The 24,653-nt window shown below is 42.8% G+C and overlaps 1 long non-coding RNA gene across 1 annotated transcript in view; it reads right to left on the reverse strand.

Moving 5' to 3' along the window:
- Positions 1 to 19,056, reverse strand: part of LOC123377965 — a 96,250-nt gene extending 77,194 nt beyond the window's left edge. The window contains exon 1 of the long non-coding RNA XR_006582402.1: positions 18,951 to 19,056. This is a non-coding gene — a long non-coding RNA (uncharacterized LOC123377965). The remainder of the gene's footprint in view (positions 1 to 18,950) is intronic.
- Positions 19,057 to 24,653: the final 5,597 nt, after the last annotated feature.

A 24,653-nucleotide genomic window follows, 5' to 3' on the forward strand; every position in this document is an offset into this window, starting at 1 on the left:
ATAAATTGAGCAGAGCTACTTGAAAACTCTGGAAAAGGATACTGAACATTGCATGGATTTAGAGTTATTACCCAACTTCTTTTTTCTGAAAAACAGCACCGAGTTTGCAACAAGACTCACGTATGTACGTAAGTATATGAGAGAGAGGGAGAGAAAGAAAAGACCCACATGTGTGGTGTGTGCATTGCATTGCAACTGTAAAACATAAAGGTCTCCAAATGAAAAATATAATACAGCTTTTACCAGTAATTTGAGTGTAAATGTTTGGAGGATTCTCCATTCTCCCATGTTGGTATTGTGGTCAATGCTGAAGTTATGCAGGTGAGCAATTCCCATTCTTGTTCTTGACTAAGCTTCATGGAGGAGATAATTTAATTAACCACCCAATTTTCAGAAGTACATATTAATAGGAGAAAGGTTGTATTAATGAATTTAAAGACTGACTGACCAAATGGTATTTTGATGGACTTAACATAAACGATGAAAGAAAGGGCATGGTTATTAAAAAAGGAAAATGCAGCTCTTATCCAGGTTTTAAATCCATCAAGCAACACAATGTAGCTATAAATAAACACAATATCTCACTCCAATTTAAAAGTGAGTCACTGGAAAATGGATTAAAATATTAAAATGTGCATATACAGGAGGTGTATAAAAGAGAACAGTGATACATTCTCATGAATGTGTTCAAACAAGGGTGGGAACTACACTAAAAAATGCAAAAGAGTGTAAGTATATCCCCTGTTATCATTCCCGTCAGAACTCTCACTTGAACCCAATAGGTGTTTTCATGGAAAATCTGATGGCAGGATACAAGGCCAATGAGCCAGATCCTCAGCTGATGTAAATTAGCAGCACTTCAGTGCCTTTACACTAGCTGAGGATCTGGCCCAATAACTTTATGTACATTCCAATGCATTCTTAAGTGTTTTACACATTAGTTGTGTAAGGAAAACGCAGCCACCTTTGGGGAAATGGGCAGATGCCAGCCAAAGAACACTTTCTTAATAGAGCTGGCCAGAAAACCAACATTTTTGCCACAAGAAATTTCAAACAAAAAATCTTCAGTCATAGAAGTTTGGTTTTCCTATGGGAAGATTTGAACCAATTTGAAACTAAAGGAAGTTGTTTTTAATCAACATTTTCTCTTACATCAAAAAACTGGAAACAAAGTGACATTTTAAGTAGATTTAAAAATGAAAAAAATTATCATTTAAAAATTTCACAGAAAAACTAAAATTTTTCTTTGTAATTGACATTCCTCCCCTCTCCCACTCCCAAAAAAAAAAGTTGATTTAGATTAAACCACTTTTTGGCAGGAAAGCTTTTTCAATAAGCTCTATTCTCTACAATAAGTAGATGGAACGCTTAAGTTCAAAAGCATTAGAGTAAGCACCAGCCATACAAGAAGTGGTATGGGATTAGTAATAACCATGCCAAGGAGAAGGGACACCGGTTCTTAAGATCTTGTCCGAAAGACCCACATACTGCACCTCATGAAACTTTAGTTTATCAGCATTGGAAGGGATGATGCTCTAAACCAAATTCCTTCCTACTGTACATCTACAGAAATCAATGTCATTGTACCTACTTACTAGAAGGCTGAATTCCAGCCAGTTCTGACAGGATTAGACTCTGGAGTTCCAGTGGCTCTAAGGTTTAGATAAATTAATCATCCCCTCTGATGTGTTCCTCTACTGGGGAGGGAAAACAGATAATAATGTGACTTGCCCAAAGTCACACACACCATGTGAGGTGGGGCTCAGAATTCTCAAGTCCCAGGCCAATCCCCTATTCGCTGACCCACACTTCCTCACTCAGCTGAAAAAAACAAGTCTCTCTTCACACTGAAATAATTCTAGGGCAATAGCCTGAAATTTCTGACTGAAGAAATACTGGATCTAGGCCAGATACGGAGGGTAAATCCAATCCAATGAATAGAATGATTACTCCAACATCATTGCTCCCACATTCCTCAGAACGATCATGTTTTGTTCTGATTTTTTAAAGGCTATTTGTCTGTTGAAGGAGGAAAATGTGGTTCAACTGGGCAGATTATAGTGTTACAAATGGATTAAAATTTAAAGCAAGTTTTATCTTTTATTAGCTGTAACATAAGAGCATGATGGTAAGTATAAATTGTGTCTTTGCCAAATAGCATCAGATTTCTCTCTTTTTAGCATTACTGTCATTTTCTTGCTGGAACATGTACAGGTTTAAAAGTTAAATAATGTAATTATAACAACTGCATGAGCTTCATCTACACTTCATGGTCAGAGATATGTACAGTTTTCCCAAGAGTTTCCACATGCTGATAATTTTATAAAAGAAACATAGTGTATCTGTTATCAGGGCCACTCTGTATTTTCCCCTTTCCCTTAAAAATACTCCTAGCAACCTCAAATTTGAGGTCCAGCTTTTCTTCTCCTCCTGGGATGGAGGAGAAGAAAGTCTCACGGTCTTGAAGAAGTCTCACGGTCTCTCCTGCCTCAGATGTCAAAGTAGACATTGCACTTCCATAGCACCTCTCATCCAAGGATCTCAAACCCCTGGGAGGTTACCCCTATTTCACAGATGGGTACGTTGAGAATGGTAAAATGAATTACTCAAGGTCACACAATGAGTCAGCAGCAGAACCAGGAAATGAAGCCCAAATTTTAGCTTCCAGGCACCTTCTCTAATCATAAACAACCAGCCTTCCCCATAGTTGGATGCATTGAGGAGTGCTTGGATAGGAACTGTCACAGTTCAAGGCAACTGCACCTGTATTGCCCCTCAGTGGTCCAGCAAGGGCACCCACTCTCAGGCTTCCAGCTCCCCAGCCGTTGCCCTTCTGGGTGAGACAGGTGTAATTAGTACAGACTCTCTTAATGGCTATCCATGTGTCTCTGGACCCTCTCAGTTTTCGAGCTCGGTAGGTTACATTGCCTGAGAGTAGTGAGAGAATGGGCTATCGGTGAGGCGGGGGTGGACGCGAGCCTGGCCAGTAGGGGAAATCCCTGCCAAGATCTGAGCCCTTTCTCACACACCCGTTAGAGCTCGACTTCATGCTGTTTAGGACCCCTAATTTGAGGAAAGCCTCTGGATAGCAAGTCCAACCGCTACCTCCTCGTGGTGAGAGTCGGTAACCGGCTTGGATAGCTGGGCAGATTGTGGAGGATGAGCCCACATCCCTTTGGGGTGTGGGACGGGGTGAACAGCCCCACATAGTCTCACGTAGTTGCCCCCCTGGTAAGGGTAGCCTCCCCCAGGTACAGGTGAGGTTCCCCCTCGTAAGGGTAGCTTCCCCCAGGTACAGGTGAGGTTCCCCCTGGTAAGGGTAGCTTCCCCCAGGTACAGGTGAGGTTCCCCCTGGTAAGGGTAGCCTCCCCCAGGTACAGGTGAGGTTCCCCCTGGTAAGGGTAGCCTCCCCCAGGTACAGGTGAGGTTCCCCCTGGTAAGGGTATATCTTTTAATCATGGAAAAAAGTGATTTATATTTTTATACCGGAGTGGCACTGGACCGGGTTAACAACGCCCCCGCTGTCGGCTTTGATGCCCCAGCTGACAGTGTTAAATATAATAGGGGTGTGATTAGGGTCGCTGGACCTATGGATAAGACTGTGTGGACTGAGATGAAGTACTGAAGTCTATTTTAATTAGGAGTGGGGTCAAACAGGGTGACCTCTTGTCTCCTATTTTGTTTAATATCACTATAGATCCCCTTTTAACTAGATTAGAACTAGAAGGGATTGGTTTTTATGTTCAGGGTAATAGTGTCACGTCACTGGCTTTTGCCGACGACGTGGCAATTTTAAGTAGCTCATATCAAGGGATGGTTAAAAGTTTGGGTATTTAGAGGGTTTTTGTAATAATACTAATCTTCATATTAATATGAAGAAAACAAAAGGTTTTCACATTTTAACCAAGTATAAAACTTATGTAGTAAATCCAAAAGATAATTGGACTATAGGGACTGAGGAAATTGAGTCGTTCAACCAGGGGATTTTGAAAAATATTTAGGTGCAAGAATAGATCCCTGGATAGGGGTAGGAGTACTATCACTTAAGGAGAAACTGAAAGATTGGAGCGAGAGTTTGATTAAGGCCCCTTTGAAACCGGCTCAGAAATTATTGATTTTACAAACATTCATTTTACCAAGACTATTTTATAATTTGCTTTAAATAGAACCCCCTTTTAATCTTTTAAATGATTTGGATATTTTAGTTAGAAAAATAGTTAAACAAATTTTACATTTACCTCAGTGTACCACTGATGGACTATTTTATTCAAGAGGGAGGGACGGAGGTCTTGCACTCACAAAATTTAGCATACAAATTCCAAATATGTTAATTCAAAAATGGAGGATACATATTGTCTCAACAGATAATTGAGTAGATTTATCTTATCTATATGCAGGAGAAAATCGAATTGATAAGATATTGTTTAGTGCAGCAACACATCATCCCAGAAAATGGAGAGAGGAAGAATTTTTGAGATGGTCAGAGATGAGATGCCAGGGAGTAGGGATAAAGTATTTGAAAAATGACATAATTAGTAATTCAATATTTAAAAATTCTAGTAAAATTAAGTCTTCTTCATATATCGCAGCACTACAACTTAGAGCAAATATTTACCCTACAAGGGAGACGCTAGCAAGAGGAAGAGGAGGAGTAAATGCTTTTTGCAGGTGGTGTGGTAAAGTGCAGGAGACTATACCCCACATTTTTGGCCAAAGCAATAAAACTAAGAATGCAAAGATCAAAAGACATAATAGAGTAGTATCCGCAGTTATAGATAAGGTAGTCAAACTAGGGTGGAAGGCAATAGTAGAACCCCATTGAAGAAATAGTAAGGGAGAGTTGAGAAAACCAGACATTATATTTACAAAAGGTGATATGGCGGTGGTGGTTGATGTAAAAGTGCAGTGGGAGGATAATGCTGGGAGTTTGGAGATAGCCCACAGAGAGAAGGTGACTTATTACCTCAAGTTAGAGGAAGAGATCAAAAATTTGACGGGAGGTAAAAATATCCACTTCTTTGGCCTCGTAATTGGAGCGTGTGGCAAGTGGAGCAAAGGAAACAATGATTTGCTGAAAATTTTGGGACTTGATAGAGGTAAAATTTTTAAAGAGTATCTGTAGACTTGTTTTATATCCCACAGTCAACATGATGGATATGTTTAGTGACCAGTAAAGATCCCAGAGTTCCCATTCTGTGTATCGTACTAAAACTAAATTTTAGCTATTTTGTTTCCATATTTTAAATTTTGGATTATAGGTTTTTATACCTTTTTATATCCATTGTTATTTACTATCTCTCCTTTTATAGAATGGTTTAAAATACATATTATAAATACTTAATAAATGGATTATATTCTATTTTAAATTATTAGTTTATTTTTCTAACTACTGGATTTGGATGCGGACTGGCCGCTTACAGTAACCAGGAAAGGGTGGGTAGTCACGCCTGTACATAAATAGCACACAACACTTCCTATGCAAGCCTGTTTTATTCTTAAGGTAAAAAGCACTACATTTAGAACAATAAAAGAACTTGTATGTATACTAATAAATTTACCAGAGTTAACCCCAACCCTAGCATGGATTCTGGCAGAAGCAGTCCTTCAAACCCATGCAAAAGGGATTCCTTGTAGTGACAAGTTCATCACAGCTTCAGCTCAGAACAACTACACTGATAACATGGAGTACTTGTGGCACCTTAGAGACTAACAAATGTATTTGGGCATAAGCTTTTGTGGGCTAGAACCCACTTCATCAGATGCATGGAGTGGAAAATATAGAAGCAGGTATAAATATATTGGTCACTCAATAACAGACCTAAAAGTGGCAATTCTTCAACAACAAAAATCTTCAAAAACAGACTGCAGCTTGAAGCTGCAGAACTGGAATTAATTTGCAAACTGGATACCATCAGATTAGGCCTGAATAAAGACTGGTTGGATCATTACAAAACCTAAACCTAATTTCCCCAATACTAATTTCTCCTTACAGTTACTCACACCTTCTTGTCAACTGTCTGTAATGGGCCACTCATTACCACTTCAAAAGTTATTTTTCCTCCCTTGATATCCTGCTGTTAATTGACTTATCTTGTTAGACTGACCTCATACTTGGTAAGGCAACCCCCATCTTTTCATGTATTTATACCTGCTCCTGTATTTTCCACTCCGTGCATCTGATGAAGTGGGTTCTAGCCCACAAAAGCTTATGCCCAAATAAATGTGTTAGTCTCTAAGGTGCCACACATACTCCTCGTTCTTTTTGCTGATACAGACTAACATGGCTACCAGTCTGAAAACTGATAACATGGTTAGTCTATCCTTTATAAAGTTTAGGGTTCTTTGATCTGGAGTTTGCAGAACCTAGTGGTAATTAGTAGACAATGGGTTTTCCTTCCCGGGGAATAGCTTCAAAAGGATGGATACAAAGTGTGTCATTTGCATTCCCCAGGTACTTCTTAGGAAATCCACTTCACAGGTATTGTTCCAAAAACTCCTTTGAAGTTTCTAATACCTTCCAGAAATTGCATGTCAGTCTCTTAAAGAAGGTACATACATATAGTTTCACAGTAACATATACACAATTGTGCTATTAATACAATGGACTCCAAAGATGTTAAACTTAATTCAGTAAAGACGTGGTATTGTGAGGTAATATCTTTTATTAGACCAACTTCTGTTAGCAAAAGAGACAAGTTTTGGAGCTTCACAGAACACTTCTTCAGGCCAATAATGTTCATTCAGGATATTGCAAGATATTGTCTATCAGTCACAGGAACAACTACATTTTCTCCTTTGACTTATTTTATTTAAAAAAAAAAGTGCTTGCCACTCAGTCTCCTCACATCTAGAGAGGTACCCAAATAATTTTCAAACCATCTGCACATCTCTCTAAATGAAGGAGGGGCTCTCCTCTGACTTACATTGATACAAATCAGCCATAACTCCACCACCAACCATTTTTACAATGATGAAAAACAGGAAAAAGAATCAGGCCCTTATTCCCGAAGCCAAGAACACTATGGGCCAGATCCTCAGCTGCTGTACATCAGATTTCCCTGGAGTTACATGGCTGAGGATACCTATATAGTCATTTTCAGAAAATTCTGCAATTCTTATGTCTATTTACATAATAAAAAGCCAAATGAAAATCTGCATTCTGTACCATGCTGTGCATATGGAACCCTTTCGGAAACATGCTTCCATGCACCATCCCTCATTCCCAGCTACTGCATTTACAGCTCTGCAGACAATGATCACAATGAGTTTGCACAATAATTAAAGCACTTGTCAAACAGCAGGTGGTGCCTGATTATAAGTGGCAGAACTCTGAAAGTGACTAAATTCTCTTTGTAGATTTTCCACAGAGAAATATGTTGGTAATTTCTTTCCAGGCCATTTTTCAACTTAGGAAATACCAACTGATGTAAATACCAGCACTTAACAGAAAATGGCCATTTTTCACAGAGACAATATGAATTTTGGCATGTTTCCAGTGCAAATTGATTCTTGTCTGCAAAGAATTTTCAACCATATTCTCAGCTGGTGAAATTAAGTGCAGCTCTACTGAATTTCAAAGTAGAAATTTTGTGAAACGTGTGGGTTTTTACTCACAAATGGTTTTAAATTAGGATGAAAAGCCACAAAATGTCATTTGAACTCCCCCAACATGGCCCCATTCTGTTGGTTTTTTTTCAAGTGCAAACCTCTGCTTGCGGGAGAGGCTGATGTTCATGAAATTTGCCTGTATAGGCTGATTCTTTAGCCCATATGACTATAAAAAGGTGGGTCCAATTGGTCTCTCCTGAAAAAAAAAAACATCTACGGAAAGGAGCCAAGAGGGAGGAAATCTCTGCAAAGTTCGAAAACAGTCTATGGGGCCTCCCATAAAACCCATCAGCCTCAAGGGTCAGCAGAAGGCCAGGATAATGAGCATGGATTCCTCCATCTGGTTCTATGAGAGTCTCATCCAAACCCTAATGAAATAAATGGAAATCTTTCCATTGACTTCTCTGGGTTTGGGATCATGTGCCATTTCTGCATATTTCTGGGGTGCAACTGGGCCCTATGTTATTACAGACATCAGTCACAACTAGGGATGTAAGATCATACAAGACTGCAGATAAATCGGACTGTCTGCACCGTAGAAGATTACAGAGTATGCACTAATATAAATTTCTTCTTCTGAATCATCTCTTCCATAGCTTCATTTCTGGCTAAGTCTTTCTGCTGTAATGTAATTACTTTTAAAACAAGAATGTACACACCTCTCCGTACGTTTATTTTAATGCTTTTAGGTTTCTTCAGACACTTAATTATTTCACTTTACATCTTATTGCAGACTAACACAGCTACCCCTCTGATACTTATTGCAGTTGTTTATCAGGAATTAGTGGTACAGTAGCTTGCCTAATCCTCTGTTACCTGCAAATGATGGCCTCTCTTTTATTACTTTTCAGCTGAAGTAGATGAGTTCTGGATAATACCCAATGTTATCACTTCTGTTTTTAATAAAGCTTCACCATGTTGGAAATTCCTGTTGTGATTGTTTCTGCCCTTTCAGGTTGACAAATTCTGGTTATAAAATGAAGGGTGAAAGTACAATAGCAGCAAATAAATAAAATAATCTATTCTTAAATCTGTCTGTATGTCTGCCTCTTTGTCTAATTATGTTGGGCTTAGATATATTTCCAAAACATACACCAAAGCAGGAATTGTTCCATGTTTAATTGACTTACAATACAATGAAATTAGGGCATGGTAACTCTGTGTGGAGTGAAATACATCAATGAACCCCAGATGTTCACAGTTTAGATTGTGTTTGCATAAGCAACTGAATGGTAAAACTCCCATTGGGAATGTGCCCGGCATTCTTGGTTCAGATTCTGGTGTCAGTTACATTGGTCACATGTAGAGCTACTTTGTTGACTTCAGTGGAGTTGTTCCAAATGTACACTGGTAGAAGTGAGAGCAAACCCTAGCCTCATAGTCCTCCAAAGCTGGGCTGAAAATAAAGATGAGATTCAACTCAAAACCCAGATCTGAACTCCTCTAAACTTTGAAAGGGAGGGAGCGATTGGAAGCCAATGCAGATCTGAATCTAAATTTCATAGTCATGGCATATCTCTATATTGGCTGAGCTAAAAAGCTTGGCTCCAAACACTGAAACTTTGCAGGTTTGAAATGCGGACTTGAAGTTTGCAGTAAGGTCCATCTTTTACTGGTAGTATCATGAGAAGAGAATTTCTGCTACTGCCAGGAACTACTATGGCAATAGCTTATTTTATAACATTTCAGCTTTTCACCTTCTACCCCTAGGGTAAATATTCATCTGGTTCCAGTTAGCAAACTAGGTTTTAGAACAAAGCAATGGGGCTACTGGTTCCTAGAGCTGTGTGGGTTCTTGAGCTACTGGTCCTCTGACTAAAACCAAAACAGGCCAATAGAAACCTACAGTGACCAGGGTTCCAATAAAGTCTACTGGAATTCCCACTGGGGGCCCTGGTCAGAATTCAGAAATTCAGAGTGAGCAGGTGAATCAGAGAATCATAGAAATGTAGGACAGGAAGGAACCTTGAAAAGTCATCTAGTCCAGCTCCCCACGTTGTGGCAGGACAAAATATATCTAGACCATCCCTGGCAGGTGCTTGTCTAACCAGTTCTTAAAAACCTCCGGTGACAGGAATTACACAACCTCTCTTGGAACCCTATTACAGTATTTAATTATCCCTATCGTTAGAAAGATTTTCCTAATATCTAATCTAAATCTCCCTTGCTGCAGATTAAGCCCATTACTGTTTGTCCTATATTCAGTGGACCTGGAGAATAATTGATCCCAGGCCTCTTTGTAACAGACCTTAACATATTTGAAGATTGTTATCAGGTCCTCCCTCAGTCATCTTTCCTCTGGACTAAGTGTGCCTAATTTTTTTTAGCCTTTCCTCATTGGTCAGGTTATCTAAGCCCTTTATCATTTTGTTGCTGTCTTCTGGACTCTCTCCAATTTGTCTACATCTTTTTTAAAGTGTAGTGCCCAGGACTGGATGCCATATGCCAGCTGTGGGCTCACAGTGCTAAGTAGAGTAGGACAATTATTCCCTGTGTTTATATATGGCACTCCTGTTAATATACCCCGGAATGATATTCGCCTTTTTCACAACTGCATCACATTGTTCGCTCATATTCAATTTGTGATCCGCTAAAACCCCCGATCCTTTTCAGCAGTACCACCACTTAGCCTGTTATTCCTATTATGTAGTTGTCTTTCCACTTGTCTTTATTCAATGTCATCTTGTTGGTTTCAGACCAAATCTCCAATTTGTGAAGGTCATTTTTAATTCTAATCCTGTCCTCCAAAGGGCTTAAAAAATAATGTTTTAACACTTGAGGATCCTGAAAACAGTTTACTTTGAATTTAAATCTAGACATGGACAAAGGATCAGTATGTGTATTCTAATGAAACTGGTTCACCAGTTGCTCCAGTTGGCCTTACTCAAAATGCTAAAGGAAGCCCACAAATACCATCATTACCTGTTTCGGCAGGAACGAACTGATCCAAAGCCCCCTGAAAGGGCTTCACTGATTTCATAGGCTTTGGATCAACCATTAAGGGATGTGCCTGTTCCAGGAAAACAGAGCAGTGATTCTGGCATGCCGCAGCATTAGAGCCAATTTTAACTCTGGATTAGACTGGCATTAGCCTTGGGATTTTTACTCATCTTCTTCATCATTGGGGTTTGGATCGCCTGCTACAATCATCTGAGCAAGTCTGACCTGATCATTTCCCTGCCATTGCCTGGGCCAGGGGTAGGCAACCTATGGCACGGGTGCCGGAGGCGGCACGCGAGCTGATTTTCAGCGGCACTCACACTGCCCAGGTCCTGGCCACCTGTCTGGGGGCTCTGCATTTTAATTTAATTTTAAATGAAGCTTCTTAAACATTTTAAAACCTTATTTACTTTACATACAACAATAGTTTAGTTATATATTGTAGACTTATAGAAAGAGACCTTCTAAAAATGTTAAAATTATTACTGGCACACAAAACCTTAAATCAGAGTGAATAAATGAAGACTCGGCATGCCACTTCTGAAAGGTTGCTGACCTCTGGCCTGGGCATTCGTGGCACCTCGGTCTCTCCCATTCTCTGTGTGTGGCAGCTGACACTACAGTCTCCTGAGGACTGGAAATACTTCAGTGTAACTTGAGTCACTGGGCCCATTATAGTGGTATCAGGATGAGATTTACCCTGAGGTTGGCCAGTGATATACAGGAGGTCAGACTAAATGATGTCATGGTCCCTTTTGGCCACTAACTCTATGAAAATTTGCCAGCAGTGGGCTAGGTGACTCCATGGGCCGGCAGAGGAGCGAACATGCAGTACAGTACACCCAACTGCTGCCCAAAATGGAACAGCCTGTTCTATGGCTGGGTGTGCCACCGATGCAGCATTCGTGCAGGAAGCTGTGACCCTCAGAGTTGTTTTATGGCCGGGGCGGCTCCAGGCACCAGCACGCCAAGCACGTGCTTCGGGCGGCAAGCCATGGGGGGCGTTTTGCCGGTCGCCGCGAGCACGGCAGGCAGGCTGCCTTCAGTGGCATGCCTGTGGAGGGTCCGCTGGTCCTGCGGCTTTGGCGGGCCTCCCGCAGGCGTACCTGTGGGAGGTCCGCAGAAGCTGAGGGACCAGCGAACCCTCTGCAGGCAAGCTGCCAAAGGCAGCCTGCCTGCCGTGCTTGAGGCGGCAAAATGCCTAGAGCCGCCCCTGCTTGTGGCAGCAGAGTGTTAGCAGGCTGAGCCCTGTGTTAGAATAGTTAGGTGTGTTTGCTGTTGTGTTTCTGTTCTCTGATGGAATGGCCCTCCAAATGACAGTCCCTCAAAAACAAGATTCAAGATAGCCCCAGGCAGGGGCGGCTCTAGGTATTTTGCCGCCCCAAGCATGGCAGGCAGGCTGCCTTCGGCAGCTTGCCTGCGGGAGATCCCCAGTCCCGTGGATTCGGCGGCAGCTTGAGGGAGGTCTGCCGAAGCTGCGGGACCAGCGGACCCTCCACAGGCATGCCACCGAAGGCAACCTGCCTGCCGCCCTCGCGGCGACCAGCAGAGCGCCCCCCCCCGTGGCTTGCCATCCTAGGCACGCGCTTGGCGTGCTGGTGCCTGGAGCCCCCCTGGGCTCCAGGAACAATTCTGGTGCAGATATTAGAATGTGTGTATATTCACATGAATATGTGCACAAGTATTCTTGATACTTTTGCTTTCCACGAACATTCTTGCAAACAAAAATTTGCTCGTGGGAATGTTCACAAAGCATGAAATTCATTCCTATGAAGGGGACCTCCATAATGCTTACCTAGTAATCCTGAGAGTGATGCATAGGTCTTGTGCTGACTCTCAGAATTTCACCAAGAAAGAAACCCAAATGGGTCACGGATACTGGTTACTTGAATTTGCAGTGCTTATGCAAAAAAACAAAAAACAAAAAAAAACCCCCAGTTTTGCTCTAGTCACTTCTTACTCATTTGTGTTGTAATTTGCCTTTGTGAAATTTCCAGTATTTCTTATCTTGGGTCAGTGTGAATGTGGATTGCACTGACATAAGAATTCTCATTATTTTGGCACTTCTGTCTCTATTCCTCCTTGAAATAAGGAAGAGTAGAAGATGATGAAAATTATTTTTTAATCCTACTGTATTTGAAGAGAACTATTAGTGAACCAGGAACCTTTAAGTTTGTACCTGCAGCATCTACACAGTGTCATTACAGCGCAGCACTCTGGTGCATACTGCTATTCATGCCCCCAGTCTGAAGTGCCAGGCAGTGTAGACATGCCTTAAGATAACTGAGCTAAGCTATCCATAAATCAGCACTCTATACTGAAATAATTCAGGAACTTGTGTCACTGCATATCTCTAAAGCAAACAGTGGCACAATTGTCATGGTGAACATCAGTCTGCAGTGAATAAAGTACCTTTCAGTCTAGTTCAGCATATAGGCCTAGCTAATAAAACAGGATTTTGGCTTTTATTATTTAGGGAACAGACACATTTGCTTGGTCAGTTCACCTTTTAGTTTTTCCTGGGATGGGGAGCCCCACAGGAGGGAATGTGAAATCAGTCATTTGAGCATGAGGAAAAATTCATGGTTTAATAAACTTGATTTGATAGACTTTGTTCATTGTGCCACAAAAAAACGATGTGAAATATGCTTGGATCTTCAGCCAAATGAGCTCTTGAATTATCAATCTGACCCCTGCAGCTTATCAAATGTAGTTCCATAAAGGAGAATGTTATGGGGGGTTTCTAGTTTGCTTTAAAAAAAAATCAGTATGTCACTTAAAGAAGTTCAGTTTAATATTATACAATTCTGAATTTTCCCAAAATAAACCACACAGTTCATAGAAAAAAGATATATAGATGCCAATACAAGGAATTTCACTGAGATACTGAAACAGAGGCCAATACCCTTAGAAGTTAAATACTGCCCAATTCTGCAAATAGTTCCAGTGGCTGAAACTGGACTGCTTGCGGAGGTGCTACCCACCATGAGTAAGGCTACTACAATCTGCACCATTATGGTCTGGTGTGCACACAAAGTTGCACTGGTTTAACTGAAATTTACAGATGTAAGCTAACACAATATTACCAATTTGAATGCAGTACAAGTGTGTCCACACAGAGGTTTGCACTGATTTACTAAATCTATTTTTTAGTTAAACGGGTGCAACATAGACAAGGACTAAATGTTGGAGCCTATGAGACCAACAGTACAGGCCTTAGTACATCATGAGAATACAGCTTGAACATCACACATCTTTTGTACCACAGTTTTCTATGTTCCTTAACGATTATTAAAGGAAAAGGTTCAATTTAGGATGGATAAATAGATATAGACACACACACCTCCCTCCCTGAAAAAAAGGGGGCTTGGGGTATATATTAAATATCATGTTCCCAGTTGTTTACACTGAAATGAATACAGGTTAATTCTAAAAATTATCAAAACTGTTCCCAACTCCTGAACTACATTATGCAGTATAAATATAAACTAAATTTCCTTGTTATATAGTACAGTAGTATTCATTTGTATGGATGTGTATATATTATATATATAGTAACATATGTAATTAGCTGTTAATATTTTGAGGATTTGGCCATTTAATATTAATATGTATTCATTTCAATATAGATGATCATAATGAATGTATGACATTCAGGGTAATTTTTATATATATATATATATATATATAATACACACACACACACACAGAATTTTAATTTTCATTCTGCATTACTTAAGAATTAATTAATGAGCACTCGCAATGTTACTCAACTGTTGAATCCCCATTTCCCTCTAAGGAAGGCAATAGCAGAATTTGCTCACTCTCTAAGTACTACAATTAGCACAACTACATGAAAAGCATGAAGAGTTCAGCCACATTAGAGAATATTATTGTACTGAGACTTATGTGGTGGATGAGCTTTTTGTATGACTTCAAACCATTTTAAACTAATTTCTTTTTCATTCTATCTTATTGTGTAACCCTTCTGCCGGGCCGAAACGATAGCAGCAAGGGCTGGGTTCAATACATAGGGGTCCCTTCCCCACAACATAATGTAAAACCAGCTCGAGCCCCCACCCAGCGACCTGGGAAAATCTTACACTCACCCCTGGGCGCCTCGAAGAGGCAATACTTCCCCTCTCGCAAGCACAGAGTCTTGGTGTAGCAGAAAAGGTTTAATTACATAAGATAAACAACAACAAGCATTAAATCTGGAAAATACCTTAACTAGAGATCATGGGTCAAACCGTGAGCAAAGACCCACCCCAGCAAATTGGGCCGTGTCCTTCTTTCTGGGCCCTTGAGTCCAGCAACCCCCCAAATCACCCACAGTCCCAAAAGTCCCACAATCCAAAAGTCTCTGTCCCGGGTCAGTGCAGCCCCAGAGTTCAAGAGTCTCTTTGCAGAGGTCCCCCTCCCCAGCCTGGGTAGAAAGGGGCACCTTACGTGGTTCGGGGCCAACTGCCCTGCCTCTTCGTGGGGTTCTGCTTCCACCAGCCGTCCCCGCAACCGCTCAGCTCCGCTGGCTCTGTGGGCTGCTCTGCTCTGCCAGCTGCTCTGGTCCACCAGCTGTCCTGTGATCTGCTCCGGCCGTCCTCGCGAGCTGTTTGGCTCCACTCACCCAGGGCTGCACAAACTGCTCCACTCTGCTCTGCCAGTATTGCTTCAGGCTCCCCCACTCATCAGCACAGTGCTCTCAGCTCAGCAAGTCCAGCTCTTCAGCGATTTCAGCTCCACTCATTAGCATAGTGCTCTCAGCTCAGCAAGTCCAGCTCAGCAAGTCCAGCTCTTCAGTGATTTCAGCTCATAGTAGGGGAGCCCCAGTGAATTCAGCTCAGTAACCTGCATCTAGATTCTTAAGGGAATCAAAAGTTAACTCTGACATTCCACAGTGGAGAGAGGCACAGGTGGAACTGGTGCTTCTGGCTCACACAAGGAGCCTGCACCACCAAGTACAGATACTGGCCCCAGCCTCTCTCCTCTCAATGGGTTTTGGAACCCATGTGCCCCATCTAGCAAGCGCTATCCAGCTGACAATGAAACCCCCCATCACAAGACAATTTTGTAGTTCCCCATTTACCCAATCAGGGTGACAACATTTCATTCCTCCTGCCCCAATAACAACGAAATTGGGGGCTCCCACAGCTGTGAAAGTAACCATCCCATGCTGCTTTGCGGTATGCTAAGTGGGGTGGGAGTGCCCATGCAAATAACCGAAATACCAATGCAACACTTTCCGCACTCCCCATAATTTACCACCAGATGTCAGGGTGGGGCTCATCCTGACTCTGCTTACAATTGTACTAGAGCTTGTTACCCAGGGTTCCTTCCACTTCAGCCACTAATATTTTGAAGGTAGGTATGGGCCTATTATTTTAATACCCTTCCCCTGCCCTCCCCCCAATGCAAGAGAGTAGACATACCCCTAAGGCATGTCAAACCTTATAGTTGTCATCTTCATTTCCTACTAGATTTCCTGCCCCTCCCCCCCTTTTTTTTTTGCGCTAAGGGAGCAATTAAGACAGTTTACTATGAAGCCACGCAGCTCAACAGGGAGCGCACTTCTGGATGGTTATTGCTCATACTTGCCAGAAGTATGAGATGGCGGCCATTTCAGAAGTACCATAATCCCTTGGAAGTGTACTCCATGGAGTCTCAATTGGCTATTGTGAAATGGGATTTTAACTACGGTTGAAGACCCTACGTTGGCACACACCCACTGGGCAGCCATTCTTTCTAATAGGTTGATTAGGAGAAGGGGCTATTTACATGGAAGTCTGAAAAGTTGAGAGATCAATAATACATCAAATAAAAACACCAGAAACAAAAAGCTACCCATTTCCAAATGCCAAGAAACAAGATTCTAGTGTATGCTAGTGAGAATTTGATAGGAAAATCAAAACACAGGTAGAACTTCTGCAAAAGTCTCTTAAAAGCAAGCTCACCACACCTGAAAAGCTCACTAAGACCCTGATTCAGCAAGGTGAAGCCAATGAAACTACTCACATGCTTAAAACTAGGCATGTGCTTATATACTTTGCTGAACCGGGGCTTACATTTGCTGGGGCTCAGATATGGGCAAATATAATTTAATACAGTGGAGAATTTACAAACTGAGTGGCAGAAGGGGGGAAAACAAGATATAATGATGAGTTGGGCACTGTCCAGGAGAAGAGCCAATGATGCCAGTTTTCAGTGGTACAAAGGGACGGATGAGGTTTTAGAGGGGGAGCCAGCATTTTCAGCACTCCAAGTAAACAAAGCCCCAAACTTGCTTACAGTGCATGAATGTTTATTAAGTAGCAGAGAGGTACAAAGAAAAGCGAGGAAGTGATGTTGTCTTCCGGTGGTGCTCATAAGGAGAAAAGATGAAATGGTTTAATATCCTCTAATAAGCACTGAATCATCGTGCCTCTGCTCAGCTGCATGGCCTTCACATTAGGACAATAGGGATGCCCTTAGCTGAGCAGATTCAAGGGTATATATGCTATTGAAGCTTTCAATTATGTTAGCTGAGCATCAGCATTCCAGCGCCTTCTAGTTACAAATCCAACTGAAATATTTTCAGGCCCCAAGTATATGGTCTGACGTTTGCTGTAGAAGAAAACTTGATTCTTTATAATACTATTAATTGGGAAGCTAAAAAGTAGCCTTGTCCAAAATGATACTTCTTGTATTCCACTCCTCTAGCTTTAGTTCGGTTATAACATTCCCCGTACCAAAACTATCTAAGCCTAATTAGAAAGGTGAAGTTCAAAGTAAACCAGAAAGTTTAGGGTCAAGTTTTGAAGCCCTTCACCACACAGTGAATCACATTGTGCTTATGCATTATGATAGTCCTTAGTTATATGACCACATACCATTTTTTCTAAAGGACCCCTGCCTGCCTCATTCAGTGCACAGGATGGACAGTGCTCAGGATGGATAGTGCTCAGTGTGTGTGGCCCCATGATTTATTTACTGCACACAGTTCAAACCCTGCTCTGAAGACAGAATTATTAATTTCCTCATAGGTTTTTTTTATGGATTGCAGCATTATAGTATCTGAGTGTTTCACAAGCTTTAATTTATCTTCACAACACCCCTCTGAGATGAGAGAGTGGGAATTATATTAAGCATTCTACTGCCTTAGCCATAAGAGCATTCTTTGTCTTCCTACAATCCCCTTTCTCCTTCAGTACACCCCTTCTGCAATGAGGGAGGCAGGGATCCTTCAGACAGCAGCTGCCTTTATTACATAAAAAATACTATGTGATCATGTAATTAAAGACTGTGTCATAATATGCACACACCAGGGGGTTGAATTAAGATAGCACAGGACTCCCTAATTTTGGCATTTCCTAATTTCTTGACTTTACATTTTATGTTCTTTTAACATGTGGGGTGGGGGGGTGTACATACAATTTCCTAGGTTTTAAAAAAAAGCACACTGAAAAAAACAAATTCCATTATAGAATCATAGGGTTAGAAGAAACCGCAAGGGTCCTCTAGTCTACCCCCTCCACCCAAGATGCAGGATTTGTTGTCTAAACCATCCAAGACAGATGGCTATCCAGCCTTTCTTTTGAAAACCAGTGAAAGAGCTTCCACAACCTCCTTAGGCAATATGGTCCGTTGTCCTACTGTTCTTACAGTTTGGATGTTTTTCCTGAGGTTTAACCTAATTCTTCTATGCTGTAGTTTGAACCCAGGGCCTCTTGTTCTGCCCTCTGTGGCAAGAAAGAACAACTTTTCTCCATCTTTTTTATGACAACCTTTCAAGTATTTGAAGACTGTTATCACATCCCCCCCTTAATCTCCTCTTTTCCAAACTGGCCATACCTAGTTCCTTCAGCCTTTGCTCATATGGCTTGCATTCCATCCCATCTTTGTCGCTTGCCTCCGGATCTTCCAGTTTCCAGTTTCTCCACATCCTTTCTATACATTGGTGACCAAAATTGGGCAGAGTACTCTAGCTGAGGCCAAACCAGCGCTGAGTAGAGTGGTACTATCACCTCTCATGATTTGCATGCCATGCCTCTGTTAATGCAATCTAAAACGGCATTTGCTTTTTTTTTTTTGCAACAACATTGCATTGCTGACTCATGTTGAGGTTGTGATCCACCCCAACTCCCAGATCCTTCTTAGCAAGGCTGCCACGAAGTCAGTTATCCCCCATTCTGTATTTGTGTATTTGGTTTCTCTTCCCTACGTGTAGCACCTTACTTTGTTGAATTTCATTTTGTTGTCTATAGTCCCGTTCTCCAATTTATCAAAATCCTTCAACATTTTAGCTCTATCCTCCAAAGTGCTGGCAGCCCCTCCTAGCATTGTGTCATCTTCAGATCGGATCAGTATTCCTACATCCAAGTCATTAATAAAGATGTTAAACAACATCAGACCCAGAACATGACACTCACATGAGTCATCAGCAGGTCTGGAACCCGTAGATCCACCACACAGACCTCTGCCACTTGAGCTAACACTAACTGGTAGCATTAGTAAGTTGTCATCCTCTGTGTGGATTAGCACTAGAAGGTTCCATTCCAGACTCTTGAGGGCAGTGTGTTCTAGCAGGCACAGACTCTATTGGTTCCCCTCAAGCTTAACTCTTTATGCGCTGTCCTATCCAACCTATCCTTGGCCAGTCTTGTCTCTTCCCCACCCCTGTCTCCTTGTCCTAGTCCTACTCCCAGTCCCATTCTCCATGTCCCTGTCCAGTCCCAATCTATACTCCTCAGGCTTCTAATTAGGGTGACCAGACGTCCCGATTTTATCGGGACTGTCCCAATATTTGCTTGTTTGTCCCGCGTCCCGACCGATGTTCGGTCGGGACACTGGACAAACAAGCAATTTTGCCCTCCACTCCGGTGCATAGACGGAGCCCAGAGGGGCTCTCGCCCCCACTTCCACTGCCCATCTCCCTCCTTCCCCCATTGGACCCCTCCCCAAATCCCTGCCCTGGACCCGCCCCAGTCCTGCCCCATTGGATCCCTCCCCATCTCCCCACCCTGGCCCCGCCTCTTCCCCAAGCACGTGGCATTCCTCCTCCCTCCCAGGTTTGCACACGGGCCATGGCCGTGGCTGGGAGTGCAGCACGGAGGCTGCTCCAGCCCTGCAGCCTGCAAGGCAGCGCGGAGCAGGCAGGGCCTGGGCGGGTGGGGGGCGGAGACACACATGGGGCGGACATGCTCCTGCCAAGAGGGGCCAGGCCCAGCTGCCCGGGGCAAGTGTCCTGGACGGGGCGGAGTGGAGCAGCCTCTGCTGTGGGGCTGGTGCAATGAAGCCCAGGAGTGGCTGGGCCGAGAGCTGCAAGAGGGGCCCGGGGCGTGGCTCAGCTGCACAGCTCGGAGCCCAGGCTGGGCCCAGGAGCGAGGGGATGGGGGAGCTGGGGGTGTATCGGGGGTCAGAGCCGAGAGTTGGGTGGAGACGGGGCTGTGCCACTGCCGCCTGGTGGCGGGGGGCGCTCCGGCTTTTTTTTTTTTTTTGCTCCGCCCCCCACCGCGTCCCAATATTTCATGTTTGTCATCTGGTCACCCTACTTCTAATCCCCATCCCCTTGTCCATCTAGTCCCAATGTCACCATTCCCCCAGTTCCTCCAGTTTCAGCCCCCCCCAACCAACTTGTTTAACCTCTGCCCTCTTCCCTCACCTGTTACCCATCCCAATCTTCTTTCAAAACCATTCGCAGTCTCCCCGCACCTCCCAGTTCAGGGCTTCTTGCCCAGCAACTCCAGATCTCACCAGACTCCTTGTCCCGTCTACTCCTTCTCCTTACCCCTGGTCTAGCTCTTGTCCCCTCTGCTTTCAGATCAGACAGTTTAATCCTCCACACTGTCTGGGTGCCAGGAACAGGCTCCCTGCTCTTAGTTCCACTGCTTAGCCTCATCCCACTCTGAAGTAGCCACTACAGTAACAGGGAAAGTTCAGCTTTGCCCCTGTATCCCTCAGCTGTGAGGGAACATGCTCAGGTGTTCTATGGAGATTAATGATCAGTCCTGTAAAATGTAGGAGCTGTGAGGGGATGCAGCATGCTCAGTGTGGATGGAACCTGGAGATTTTTTGCTGCTAAAGTCAAAGTCTTTACTGAGCATGTGAACTGGGATTTTTTTCAAAGGGTTTATAACTTGGCCAAATTTGGGCAGATTTTCTCAGGGATGGCAAAAGATATATCTTTGACACATAGGCCACCTTCCTGCCAAATTTCAAGGCCCTGTTCCAAAGAATGGGGGCACTAAAGCTGGCCAAAGAAAAGATCACTAGAACCTTTTAACATGGGCAAAACAATGTATTTTTCCCTAGTCTCATTCTCAGAAACAACTGAACCATTTTGGCTGAAGTTTTCCAAAATACTTCAGCCTGAGGCAGACACCTGGCATGTAAAATATCAGCTCAAATGGTTAAAAATTGGGAATGCTATAAGCAACTCAAACCAGAGTCTTATAATGGGAAGTGTCAGGCAACCTTAATAATAGGTGGTGCTACCAGTCCTACCTATAATATGGAACAGTAGTAACGGCAGCAGCCTCATTATGAAAAGGTGCCATGCTTACTGCTAAGACTGTCACTCATTCTGAATTTCTGTATTCAGACCGAGTCACTGGTGAATGACAGAGCACATTTTCAATGTTGCTGGAAGCAACCGTACGCTAAGTAACACCATTAAGCTAGTGGAGATTTACTGCTAGGTTCTGGTGACAACAGCAATTCTGTATTTCTCATCCCTGAAGAAGCAGAGGATGATCGGCTAGAAATGGTAGAAGGAATAGATATAAGAGGCAGGGGATGGCTGGTTTGGGCGGCTCTACCTCTCTCATGTCAAAAATCGAACTGGTGTGCCTCAGAATGAATTTGAAAGCAAACCCAGGTCTGTATATGGGGTGAGATTTTTAGCTGGTCTAAATAGGCAGGGATCCATTGATTTCAACAGAGCTACGCCAATTTATATCAGCTGAAGATGCGCCCCACAATGTCTTATTCCAGTTAATGCCTGTATTAGTGTTCAGTGAACCTCACTTTAAATAAATGGGCCTGAAGCTCCTATTATTTAAAACCAGGAATAACTCCACTGAATCCAATGGCATACACTGGTGTAAAACTGAAGTGAGAGAAGAATCAGGCTTAATATCTTTAAGACGTAAAACATGGCAGCAAACTTAATCCGTCGCTCTGTCTTTTTAACACAGCCATCGCTATGAGAGCCCTACAACCCAGCGGGTCTCAACTACAAGTGTTGGGTCTTCCTTGGTCGCGTCAAGTGGCAATAAAAACAGACCTTCTCAGGCTGGGTCAGCTCCCCTCCTGCTGCCTAGGGGGTTGGTGCTGCAGCAGCTTGCGTGTCCTGCTCCTGCCAGCAGCCGGCTGTGCGTGATGCAAAGTGAGAGTGCCCAGAAGTCGCAGCACACCTCACTCCACAACACAGACAACGTAGTGGATGGCAGGAGCAGGGCAGGAGGGGAAGAACTGGCACCTCAGGAAAGGGAGGCACAGGTGCTGACTCAGGTTCAGGAAAAAGGTCAGGGTCACGTTGGAAAATGGCGTCACCCTCAGGCTTGTGTTGGGTGGGCTTGTGTCCAGTTCAGGTCTAAAAATTAGGCCTAAGCAGTCATCTAGTCACTATGATACCTATGTTTCTGGTGCAGAAATAAGTGATGCATTAATTTGTCCACAAAGGACTCTAGTCTCCTCTAGGTTCTTAATCTGGAATGTGATGTGATTTATTTAAAGAGGTAGATACTTAATAGGTGTAAATTAGAATAGTTCCCTTGATTTCCATGGAACTATGACAATTTACACAAGCTAAGTTCTGGCCCATAATAATACTGCCAGTTCTGACTATTTTAACACAAGCCTCGTGATATTTGGTGCTTTTCTTAAAAACTCAGCTCCTAGAGTCATGTTATACGAAAATCTGTGTGTACTTCTTAGTCCTCAAGATTGAGGAAAAAAGCTTGGACACATGACTTCTAAAGGCTCAAAAATCAGAAAGCAAATAAAAAGAATCCCAACTTTTTAAAAAAAACAAATCTTTTTGAGGGCTTGATTCATGATTTTTGAATGCTTAGAGTTGAAAATACTGGCATAATCTTTTCAATGAGACACAAATTTAGCTCCAATTTTACATTTTGGTAAAACAAGCTTTAAAAAAAAAAATCTAGGACCAATAAAAATATTTTATTTATTCCAGTGGCTGCAACTCAGACTAAATCACTGCAAAGCTAAAAGTGAAATGGGCTACTGAGAAAAGGGAAGCTGAGAGAAATGTAAGTAAACAATGTAAACATTGAAAAGAACATTGGATTTTAAAAATTGTCTTAGGTTTTAGTTATCTAAGCTGTTAGTACCATAACACAGACACTTGTAACTTATAATGTGTGATTTTTAAACTAGTAGCTCTCCTTATAAATCCTGTATTTTGGAGTATGGCTTTTTAATAAATGTTTAAAAATCATGTATAGTGATCAATACACACACACACACACACACACACACACAGAGTAACACAACCTATTATTTTATTGATATTGATGCTGAGAGCTTTTCTATTGATGTCTGTTTTACAGGACCTTGGGTTTATAGTAACACTAGTAACTCAGATGCCTCACTACCAATTTTTCATGGAATTATGGAAACTGCAAATATAATTCAGGAAAGAGCTTTCATTCATTTGGAGGGAAAAACTGGTTATGCATCAGATAACTGTAAGCACGCGCACACACACACGAGACTAAACATCTCTTAACTTCCGGGAAGTTTCAATCCAGGTCTGAATTTGAGGGCTTGAACACATCTCTGAGATATATATATATCACCATATATATATGGTGACAAAGCTCTGTCCTTGTCTCCGTGGGTCCCATGCTTCCTGACGGATTTCACTAGCCTCAGAGGCTCACTGTGACCCTCCATGTCGCTCTTCTCTCTCTAGAGGCAAGATTCACAACCTACTAAGCCATTTTCATCATAAGCCAGCAAGGGAGGTGAGGAGAAGCAATCCTCCCTCATATAGTCTCTGCTGTCTCCCAGTCTCAGTGATTAATTTGGGGGAGGAAGCGGGGAGCCCAGGCCCGCCCTCTACTCCAGGCTCCAGCCCAGGGACCCTAATAGTATCAGCTATAGTAGCTGACCTTTTAGAAACAGGATGCATACAATTCTCTGGCTTTAAGATTAAGCTTGATAAGTTTATGGAGGGAATGGTTTGATAGGATAACGTGATTTAGTCAATAGGTCAATAACGTGCGACCACTGGTAATTAGTACCGAGGGTCAATGTTGGGACATTGAAAGTCTTTTTCCTGAGTGTCTGGCTGGAGAGTCTTGCCCGCATGCTCGGGGTTCAGCTGATCGCCACATTTGGGGTCGGGAAGGAATTTTCCTCCAGGGTAGATTGGCAGTGGCCCTGGAGGTTTTTCACCTTCCTCCACAGCATGAGGCAGGGGTCGCTTGCTGGAGGATTATCTGCTACTTGAAGTCTTTAAATCAGGATTTGGGGACTTCACCAGCTGAGTCAAGGGAGAGAATTATTTCAGGAGTGGGTGGGTCAGCTTTTGTGCCCTGCATCTTGCGGGAGGTCAGACTAGATGATCATAATGGTCCCTTCTGATCTTAAGTTCTTTGATTCTATGGGCCACTTCCCCACAGCAGCTCCCACTTCCTCAATATCTACTTCATCCTTACCTCAGGGCCTCCTTCCTTGTGCCTGATATGGTTTGTACTGCCCATTTTCTCCAACAGTGCAGCTTCCTCCTACAGCTCCTGACACGCACACCCACCTGACTAACAGGGAGGCTTTTAATTAGTTTCAGCCAGCCCCTAATTGGCTTCAGGTGTCCCAATCAACCTCGCTGTCTTCCCTGACTTCTGGAAAGATCTTAATTGGCCCCAGGTATTTAGGCCCAGGGATTTGTTTAGCCTGTGGCTAACATATCTGTCTCCCACTACTTTACTATAGCCATCTGACCTTGCCCCGTGATGGAGGGGACACACACACACACACACACCAATTCTCCTCTCACACAAGCAAAATCAGGACCAAACTCACTGATGTCAGTGGATTTGCACCAGCATAAAGGAGATCAGAATCAGGCCTACTGACTTACAAAAAATGTCACACATGTCAGTACC

This window comes from Mauremys mutica, chromosome 9 (genome assembly GCF_020497125.1).
Source record: "Mauremys mutica isolate MM-2020 ecotype Southern chromosome 9, ASM2049712v1, whole genome shotgun sequence".
In the NCBI taxonomy this organism is placed as follows: Eukaryota; Metazoa; Chordata; order Testudines; family Geoemydidae; genus Mauremys; species Mauremys mutica.